This window comes from Suricata suricatta, chromosome 1, assembly GCF_006229205.1.
Source record: "Suricata suricatta isolate VVHF042 chromosome 1, meerkat_22Aug2017_6uvM2_HiC, whole genome shotgun sequence".
Taxonomy (NCBI): Eukaryota; Metazoa; Chordata; class Mammalia; order Carnivora; family Herpestidae; genus Suricata; species Suricata suricatta.
The window spans coordinates 85,486,267-85,497,443 of NC_043700.1; the positions used below are offsets into that span (position 1 = coordinate 85,486,267).

The following is an 11,177-nucleotide window of genomic DNA, read 5'->3' on the forward strand; positions in this document are numbered from 1 at the left end:
AAATGATCAAAGTGGTTATTTTTCTTGGATTCTAACACAAAGCAACATCAAATAACTCTGCTTTGCTGGTTTGGTTTTCTTGCATGCTTTGAACTACAAGTGTAATATACTGACTAAGGCTATGCGTCCCCAAGTAAAATTATGAATTTTTCCTCCAGAATACACTTGGAGAAACTCATGAATAGTTGAAGAAAACACAGATGAAATTATTTTTCTTGCTTCTCTACTTAATGACATTTTCGTAATCTTGATTTTTTATAGCTCTAGCCAGATAATCAAACTATCTCTCGTCTATCTGTCTGAAGCAGCTATAATTTATATATTTATTCAAACTGTGTTGCACATAAAATAAACTTAAATACTTTTTAGTTATATAGTCTATTATAGCAAAAGACTCAACAATAAAGGGCACATAGGTTTCAAAATATATTAGTTTTATCCTAGAGATCATTGGAATGTCTCACTTAACTGTTTATGTGTAGAGACATGTCTTCTTCAGATTTTATTTTTTTTCTTTTGCAAAGTATTAATATTGTCATTTTTCTGATTTAAGAATGTTATGCCTATGACAAGTTATGGCTGAAATTATTTGTACTAAAAGATCTGTGATTATTTAAATGTGTTATATTGTTATTTATATTTATATTATTTAATTCATTATTTTATTTTTTATTAATATATTTTTACTTACAGTACTATACATAGCCATTATTATGAAAAAGATAATTCCACTCCTCTAATAATAGTGACTGGGAGAAGTGTTAAATAGACTCACTGGATGCAATATATTATTTTTCATGCCAATTTGAAGCACTAGGATGACAGTGATCAGCAATTAAAGTTGCTTCTTTAAATAGCAATCTTCCTGGAAAGAGCCTGAATCTCTATCTTCTCATACTGTTTGCGGGAATTGCATGAGGAGACATATGTCTGGTTGAATTCTAGGCAACAGGTGTGTGGGGATGATGGAAGCCACAGGGGTGAGTCATTTCCCATTTTAAATCCCAGTGAACTCATTTACTAAGGTATCTTTTTGGTGACAATAGAAAGATCTTTAAAATGTGTTGGAAGAAGCATTGATGGGAGCGTCCGGAGCTTGTCCTTATGTATGGAGTCGTGGCAAGCATGGATTTTTGCTAGAACATATGTTTACCATCTTCTACCTCTAAAAATATAAATAAATTTCAAATTTATTTATAGCTTTTCTAAGAAAAATTCAAAATACCTAATGAACATATAATATTATCATTTATTTAATATATTTGGGAAAAAAATAACAGCCTTTGTGCATGTTAAATCTGATGGCTAGATTAAATAAGGTGACCACGAGGTAGGTACTAGAATAAAAATATAAATTAATTTTCAAACTAATCATCTACATCATTAAATAGCACTGACCGAGGTCCACTAGCTCAGGTAAAAATCACAACTGTGTCTCTTGTTACGAGATTATATTGAATTTCCATATATTTTGTCATAATGGAAAATCGCCTTGAAACTTTATTATATTTTGTATATAAAATCTTTCTGTATGATCAGACTAATTTATAAAAACTTGAAAATCGCTGAGTAATGAAATGTTGATTTAATTATTACACTAGCATTTGACATGATTTTTCAATTTGTTTTTTAATAAAGTTTATTATTAAAAAGTTAATCTTTATTTTTTAGAGCGAGAGAGAGACAGACAGAGCATGAGCAGGGGAGGGGTCAAGAGAGGGAGACACAGAAGCAGGCTCCAGGCTCTGAGCGGTCAGCACAGATGGAGAACATTTTCTAGGGCGCTGGTAGGAAAATCAGAATGAATCTGGGTAACAGCCACGTTTACATTAATGGAATGATCAAATCCTCTGATTAGTCATCTCTTTCCAAATAAAAGCCGCTCATCTTAAAATTTTTGAGAGAATACTATGAAAACAAGTGCTCCCATGAAAATGAAGATTTCATTTTTGAGGAGTCTTTATTAGAATACTTATTGCCTCATTTCAATAATTATTGTTTTAGGGGACATTCTCTGAAGATCTTAAGTAATGTTAAGTACTGACTTACTCAAAAAGAAAAAGGAAAAGAAAAAAATAACTGGGAATACTTAGCAACTCACAGGATAAAAGGGAGGCTTAAAAACTGAAATACTTAAAAATAGAAAACATATTTAATTAGCTTTCCTTAAGTTGCATACCTAACCATAACAGAGAGTGAAGGAGCAGGTGATTGTGATCAACAGTCATATTAGACTCTTCGAAAAGAAAATCAGATTACCACCACCAAAAGAATATGAATGATTCTGAGATTACTCTTAATTATATTTTTGATAAGTTCTTCCCTTGCATTGTCTCTTTCATTTCCTCTAGCACCACTATAAAATGAAAATCAGAATCTCTTAAAACAAGAACCCAATTTTTCTCAAATACTTTCCATCTCACTGAGTATTTGGACGTACAAAACAAAAGTTAATCATTTCATCTTCCAGATAAACTTTTAAGTCCATAGCCAATTCTAATTCTTAATGTATTTTAAAATTCCAATGAAAACATTTAACTTTATTATCACTTTATTTTCAAAGCATTTTATTTTCAAATCTTCCCTATACCCTCTCTGAGATAGTAATAGAATGCTTCTAGAATTGTCAGATATTCTTTTTGCTCAGTGGTTTTTCTCTAAAATGTTATTATCTCCTTACAGCTATTATCCTCAAATATCTCATGGTCCTTGGTTGTCTAATCACAATTCTAAATGGAAGTTGGAAGGACAGTGGAACGTTTCTTCTGGATTTGTATACTTTTCATCAGATCCATTTCTTGAGTATAGACATCTGAGTGTATTTATTCACTCCTTTCCCTTAATGTGCAAATATGATGAACAGGAAAAAAAAGGCAGAGGAGAAAACATTAAAGTAATTCAACTCTTTATCAATGATTGATTTTAAGTTATAGTATCTTTTGTACGTATCTATCAGTTATATCCACTCATACTTAATATAAACATTTTGTTAAGCCAGTCAATACATCCCTACAAAATTATTTATAAAATGCCTATATATTGGTTTCAATATGTAAATTAAAAAAACACCTAGGTACCGAAACTATCCCCTTAGAAAGGAAAGATTTCCACTGCTGTTAGAATTTTCTGGGTGTCACTTTTAAATATAATTGCTTTCTTTCCTTCAGAGGTCAGCTATACTTTAAAAAATTTTTATATTATTTATATGTCTTCTTAAAAGATAACACATGCATGCACATATAAAATACTAGGCAAAAATGTGGCTTATATTTCCACATTTTAAAACTAAATATAATGTTTATTATTATACAGCATTTACTATATATTATATATAACATATACATGTAAGTTATATCAAGTTGACACGAGATCTAAGGTAAGAACACAATACATTTAATACAAAGGAAAGAATAAAAATGCCATGGGGTAAATAGAAAATATAGGCTCCAAGAGAACATTGTATGAAGCTAGAGAATATGAGCATTATTTAGTTGGAGTTGATAAAAATGTGGTAATATCTGATGGTTTTGAATTTTGACTGATGGTTAATTATTGGTACTATTGAGGGGAAAATGTTTCTCTTTACAAAAGCCAAACATGAAATGGAATTGAAGTAAAATGAGTAGATAAATACTGCTTAAAATGAGTAATATTTTGAAAAATTTGGAAATAAAAATTTAAGAAGATAATAAGTACGTGGTAGGCATGTTTGTCGAGTACAAGTAATAAAATCATAAATGCACTAGAACACCCATAGTTATATGTATTGACAGTCAATATTTTCTGGGTATTGCTTACCCTAATGTCCACCTAGGACAACATTCTTATAACATTTATTATATGGAAATTGTAGATGATTGAATTATGTAATTTTTTTAATCTCTGATATTGCAGGATGATATATGATATGCTCAACAATGAGAATAGCCTCCATTAAGAAGAGCTAATCTTGTGCTATAAAAGTTTTCATGCATAAAGAGGGCAAACAAGCTGGGGGACCTATTGCTAAATTTAACATTAAATAATGTGTTCTAAATAATACACACACATATGCCCACACATACATTTTTAAATCTCATTTTTCTAAACATGACAATTTGTGATTTTTCCTACATTGGAAGATGAGGAGTCAACATTTAGTATTCTTATATTTGGTCAGCTGTTGATGCTTATTGTTTGGTCTTCCACTTACCTTCTTCTGTTTGTCACAGACTCTGTACTTGCAGCCAGAAGCATAATGAATGTTGGATAAGTTTCACCTCCTTTGTCTACAAATAGATGAAAAGAAAATCAAAGCTAAGAAATTAGAACTTTCTCTTACATGGTTAAAATTGTTATTAGGAAAGAGGTGTACTATTTCTGTTTGCTAAGTATGTATATGAGTAATGATGCTGTCTGTACATTGAGAAGAAAACTGCTGAAGGTAAATGAAACTGTCCACACAGAAGAGGAAAGATGAAATGAAGAGACCCCTAAGCAACCCTACTTCTCAGGCTTCTCTGTCCTTAATTCTTTGATTTCAGTTCTTTTGATTCTATGAGATACTCACTACACAGTTTATAAATCCTCTTGTTTAGATTAAATTTTTACTAGTGCTGTTTTTTTTTCATCTCATCAAAATTATTTCTATTAACTCACATATGGCATTTTTTGATTTATCACAGCTATGTAAGTCTTCCTTATAGTCACATGAGAAGCATATATGTTAAAAATTTAAAGCCAGAAAAAAGGTAAATCATCAGGGTGAGGGAAAAAAAGCATTTCAACATTTTGTTATTTTCAAGCTGCGTGCATGTGCATGTGTTTTGTGAGGTTATGCAAATGAATAACCAGATTATAGACTCAGAATCAAAAAACATTGAAACTAACAACAACATATGGGAACATTTACTCTAAGTCCATAATTTTAACTGAATGGTGAAGATAAAGTAATTTAAGCAGAATTTTCTAGGCTATATCTGACTGAGTAATGAAGAAAAGGGGCAGAATCCAATGACATTCAAAACACAGTAACTTCTGAAGAGGTAAATGAATTGGCAAATCAATGTCTGTTGGATTAAGGAAGAATGAGGTACAAATGGTACCCTATAATGTAAACACACATTGAAAAAGAATATTCATTTGTCCGCATTACATTTTTACTTTACAGGTATAAGTAAAACTGAATTCCTAGCATTTAAATATTCAAGTATTCAAATTTTATGTTCTATTTTCTCATTTAATATTTTCTTCAACTATAATTCAGTATCTCGTTACTTAATCTTTAAACTTAAAAAAAAATAGACTTAAGAAGCCACATTGTGAAATGTCAACTCCTGGGGAAAGGTTTATTTATTAAAATTTGCACTTCTGATACTTTCCCCCAAGAATTTACCAATTTCTTAAAATAGCTTTTCTTAATATCAATGTATCTTGCCCTATAATATTTTACAAAAAAATGGTGTATTTTAAACATTTTTATAACCTTCAACTTCTTTTGAAAATAAGGGAAATGCAAATATTTCATGTTGAAAACTAAAAATATCCATTTTAATATTCCAGGAATATCAGGCCAAATATGCTTAATGATAAAATGAGGGTTTAAATATATTTTAAGTTGAGAAACTGATAATTCTCTCAGCTCTCAAAAACATCCAAAATAGTGTACTCTATGTTCTGAGAACATACTGAAATAAGCAATAAACCATACTGCTATTTTGTGTATATAGATTATACAATTGAAATCTTTTAAAGTAGCTGGATTTTATAGTTGGTGAACAGCACCACTATTTCCCTTTCTTAATCATTCAATTATTGATTTAAAGACTACTGTATGTCTAGCAAAATGCTAGCTTCAGATAGAGAAGAATGAGGAGGGGAAATATCTTCATTTTTATCATAAATTAAAAACTAGAATGAAAAAAGGAATATATTATTCATAGGAATTATGTAAAATATGATAGTGACATGGTCTATAATGGGCCAAGTAAGATTGCCTGTAAAAGTGATGTCTAAATTCAATTGCAGGAAGGCAGTTTGAATTTTATTGTGGTTTTAATTTGCATTTTCCTGTTGACTAACAAGGTTGAGAACTTTTCACGTGTTTATTGCCCATTTTAATAACCTCTTGTGAAGTTCCTGTTCAGATCTGTTGCATGTTTCTCTATCAAATTGTCTTTATCTTATTGACTTAAAGTAAAATTTTATATATTTTGTGTATGTGTTACAGCTATCTTCTCTTAATCTCTGTCTTTAACTCTTATTTAATATTTTTCAATGAATAGACAGTTTTGACTATAAATTAGTTAACTTTGTTAATATATTTCATTATTTGCATTGTTTGGGTCCTGTTTAGGAAAATTTCATTGACAAGAACATCTCAAAAATGACATCATACTTAACGGTGGTAAATTAGACGCACTTTCTCAAGATTGAGAATTAGGTGAAGATTTTTTCTCTTACCACTTCTACTCAATGTTGTACTGGACATCCTGATTGATTTAATAAAACAAGGGAAGGAAAGGAAAGGTATACATACTGGGAAAGAAGAGATAACAATTCTTTGTAGATGACATGATTGTCTACGTAAAAAATCCCAATAATCAACAGAAAACTACTGAGATACAACACAAATTCTAAAATAAATCTGAAAATTAATTAAATATATACTTTTTAACTGTGAAAGTGGCAAAGTATTTTTGATGATGGCCTAGAAAATAAACTGAAATAAAGGCCTCAAAATTATGCTGTAAAAGTAATAGAACCTCTCAGTTAACTGAGATTTTCTCTGAATTCATTTTAAGCAAAAAACAGAATTCGCATTCTAAGACATTGCATTTGTTGATTACAGACAAATATTTTAAATCAGCAGTCTCAAAATAATACTTTATATTACAACAACTGTTACATATAACAATCTATAAGAACTTCCCCATGCGTATTTCATGTTAGATTTAAAAATATGTAGTCAACACACTGATTTTGAAGTTCTTTTGGAAATGCAAAAGACAAAGTAACCAACACAACACTAAAGAGGAACAAAATTGGAGGGCTCATTCTACCTAATTTCAAAGTATACTACAAAGCTACAGTAATTTCAACACCAGGGTATCAAGAAAAAGAACAGATACATAAATCAATGGAACATAATAGTCAAACCATAAATAGACCAGCACAAATATAATAAAAAATATTTTGTCATAAAACAAAAGGAATTTAATGGAGAAAGAATAGACTTTTCAACACATGGTGTTGGAAAAATGGGATGATCTTATGCAAAAAGGAACAAAACTAAACACAGAACTTAAAACTTTGACAAAAGTCAACTAAAAAATGAATCATAGCTTAAATATAAGATGCAAAACTATGAACATATATGGAAGAAAACAGGACAAATGCTCTGTGTCATTAGGACTAGTAATGACTTTTCAGATACACCAAAAGTCGACCCATTAAAGAAAAACTTGATAAGTTGTATTTTATTAAAATTAAAAATGTCTATTCTCTGACAGAAACAATGCAGAGTGGGTGGGAATAAAACGTTTGCAAAACACAGGTATAATGAAGAACTTGCATCCAAAATTACAAGGGCTCTTGAAACTCATTATAAAGCAAGTGAACAATCCAGTTAAAAAACAGGCAAGTGATCTTAACAAACACCTCACCCAAAAAGATATACACATGAAAACTAAGCATATGAAACAATGTTCAACATTGCTTATCATTAAAGCAAGGAGGACCTTCTAGGACAAAGTAAGGACACTGAGTTTTATATCAAGTGTTATTTCATTCTAAGTAATTAGAGATTATTAAGCAGAAGAATGATGTGATGTGATTTATGTTTTAGATGGTCCTTCTAGTTTCTTTGTGGAAGCTAGATTTATGGAGGTCAAGAGTAAAAGCAGAGAAGCTGTTTTGGAAGCTTGTGAAATATTCAAGGAAGAGACGAGGATGCTTAGATAAGAGTAACAACAGCAGACATGATTAAAGGTGCATACATTCAGGATATATACAACATATACTTTTCAAGGTAGATGTTACTGGTGAGAGTAAATTAGACAAGGGGTAAAGGAGAATGACTGTAGAAGCAAATGTTGGTATTATTTCTGAAGTAGAGACCAGATGAGAGGCACACGGGTCAGGGATACATAGATGCTCTAGAAAATTTGAGATGCCTACCAAATATCCAAGAAGATGTCAAACAGACATTTGAAGGAATTCTGGCATTTTGAGGAGAGTGTGAGGCTGTAGTTATAAATTTGGCATACAGATGGAATTATAACCAGATGACAAGAATACATATAAATGTTTATATTAATATCTATCACTAGATAGATTTTTTAAGGATCCTATCAAAATAATATCCTGCCTTTGAATGCTTAATTTTACCAAACTTCAAAGATGAATGGTTGAGTAAAATGAGGTTTTTTTAAGGTGTCCTTTTTCATTTTTTGCATTTATTGTCTGCCATCTCTTTTTGTCCTCCTCTGAGTGTAAAAACCTAGACAAGTATAATCACGGCATTACTTATCTGTGTAGGTTGGCATCACCTTATTATAGAACATCTAAAACAAGCTTTTTACTTGCACTTCTCTTTTGGTAACCACTAGTTAGCCTGCAGTTTGGGGAGGCATCTTATCAGTATTTTAATTACTGAACAGTTTAAATAATCAGATTTCTTTAATTGGATGGTTGCTTTATCAGTTAGGGCCAAGTAGAGAAAACTGTAACACCATAAATACTTTAATCAGCAAGTGATGCTATATTGGAAGTTAGGTTGATACCAACATATTAGAAGGGCTTGGAGACTGCTATATGGACTGGGGTCCATGAGAGGAGACTGAATAGTTTTGAGATCAAGAAAACACTGCAGAATCTGAGATTCAAGAATTAGAGGCTTTGATTTGTGTTTCCCTGATGATAAGTGATGTTGAGCATCGTTTCATGTGCCTGTAGGTCATCTGGGTGTCCTCTTTGGAGAAGGGTCTGTTTACATCTTCTGCCCATTTCTTCACTGAGTTATTTGGTTTTGGGGTGTGGAGTTTGGTGAGTTCCTTGTAGATTTTGGATACTAGCCCTTTATCTGATATGTCATTTGCAACTATCTTTTCCTATTCTGTGGTTTACCTATTAGTTTTCTTGATTGTTTCCTTTGCAGAAGATTTTTATCTTGATGAGATACCATATGTTTGCATTCATAGGTCTAATAGGAGAACAGGAGAAACCTAATGGAGGACCAGGGGGAGGGGAAGAGGGAAAGAGAGTTGGGGAGAGAGAGGGATGCAAAACCTGAGAGACTATTGAATACTGAAAAGGAAGTGAAGGTTGAAGGGGAAGGGGGGAGGTAGTGGTGATGGAGGAGGGCACTTGTGGGGAAGAGCACTGAGTGTTATATGGAAACCAATTTGACAATAAACTATTAAAAAAAAGAAAGAAAACAAAGTAAAAATTAAAAAAGAATTAGAAGCTGTTTCTGTTAGGCCTATTACAAATTTCTGATAAAAAGAAAACTAGAAATGGGACAATGACTATTGGATTGGACCTCAACTTGCAGAACCATCTCCATCATTAAAGAAACTAAGGACAGGTCACTGCTATTGAAAACTTGACTATGTTACAGCTTTATTGGTAGTACTAGAGAAAGGAGCAAGAAGAAGTCCTCATTTTACACTCTGTACCTACATCTACCACATGTGGATCAATTCAGGAGCCTAATTCACATTTAAAACACTAGCTGCAAGTGAGCCTGAGGAAAAAAATATTTCTCCTTTTTTCTTATTGTTTATTTTCTTTGTTATTGTTTGTATATTCCCTGTTCAGATTTTACTGATTTGAAAAATATCCTAGAAGTAAAGAGAGATGCTAGGGCCAGTCATTCCACAATCTCTACTAAAATTTCATTTTTTAGTTTTATTTTTATTGCTAGTTTGTAGGTTCTGCTCTAAATAGGGCTTATATAGTACTATGGGACTAACATAAATAAAAGATCCAATCATATTTTGACTTGAAAAGATGTAGTCATGGGTCATCCTTAGCCACCAACACAGTATTAAAAATTACCATGGTACACAAAAAATCGATACATTAATCAATAGAATAGAATAGAGAGTCCAAAAATAAATTCATTATTATATGGTCAGTTAATCTTTGACAAAAGAAACAAGAATATGCCAGGGGAAAACAAGACAGTCTCTTCAACAAATGGTGTTGGGAAAACTGGTCAGCCAAATGAAAAAGGATGAAACTTGACTGCCTTATTACACCGTACACAAAAATAAGCTCAAAACGGATTAAGAACCTAATTGTGAGATTTGGAAACAAAAAAGCTAAAAGAGAAAAATATAGAAATTTCTGTTATTGGTCATAGCTACTTTTTTTTTTTTTGGATATGTCTCCTGAGGAAAGGGAAACAAAAGCAAAAGTAAACTTTTTAAGCTATATCAAAATAAAATACTTTTGCCTAGTAATGGATACAATAAATAAAAATAAAAGCCAACTGACTGCAAGGGAGAAGATGTTTGCAAATGACATCTGAATAATCAAATTAAAAAACGGGCAGAGGATATGAATAAACACTTCTCCAAAAACGACATACAGATGGCCAACAGACACATGAAAAGGTGCTCAACACACTCATCATCTAGAAGATGCAAATCAAAACTGTAATGTCCCGCCCCGGCCAGCAGGGCAGAAAATCCTCGCAGGTTCTTTTCCTGAGGGAGGGAGAGAAAAACAGGGCAGGAGGGAGAGACGCAGAGTGAAGACAGCACACACCATTTCCGATCAAGCCTCTGTCTCCTTTCTTCTTCTTCTTCTCTCTCTCATTAAGAAAATAATTCCTCTTATATAGAACTTTGGGGCAGAGAACTGACCCGGATTGGTTACCAGGCAAACAGAGTCAAATGCATATCAAAAGAAGCGCCCAGACTTGCCTTTGCAATGCTGGGGAGGGGAAGCTAGCACTGAATAATCCAAAATGCAGTTTTGATCTTTTGTGCACCTTGGCCACTCTATGTCTGGCCCAGCATGACAGACACCAAAATCTTGGACCAGGAAATGGCAATCTCCAGCCTCCAGATGCAAATCTTGTTTACTGGTTCACTCCCTGGAGAGTGATAATCCTTGCCTGAGGCAGCCAGAAAACTTGGTGGCTTCTGACAGGTCCTCCCTTTAAAACTGATTTTAAAGCTCCTTTTAGG

The 11,177-nt window shown here is 32.3% G+C and overlaps 1 long non-coding RNA gene across 1 annotated transcript in view; it reads right to left on the reverse strand.

The window, feature by feature from the left end:
* Positions 1–2,574: 2,574 nt before the first annotated feature.
* The window catches only part of LOC115271851, an 11,214-nt gene continuing 2,611 nt past the window's right edge, over positions 2,575–11,177 (reverse strand). The window contains exons 2-3 of the long non-coding RNA XR_003900137.1: positions 4,193–4,268; positions 2,575–2,838 (exon numbers count right to left, since the gene is read on the reverse strand). This is a non-coding gene — a long non-coding RNA (uncharacterized LOC115271851). The remainder of the gene's footprint in view (positions 2,839–4,192; positions 4,269–11,177) is intronic.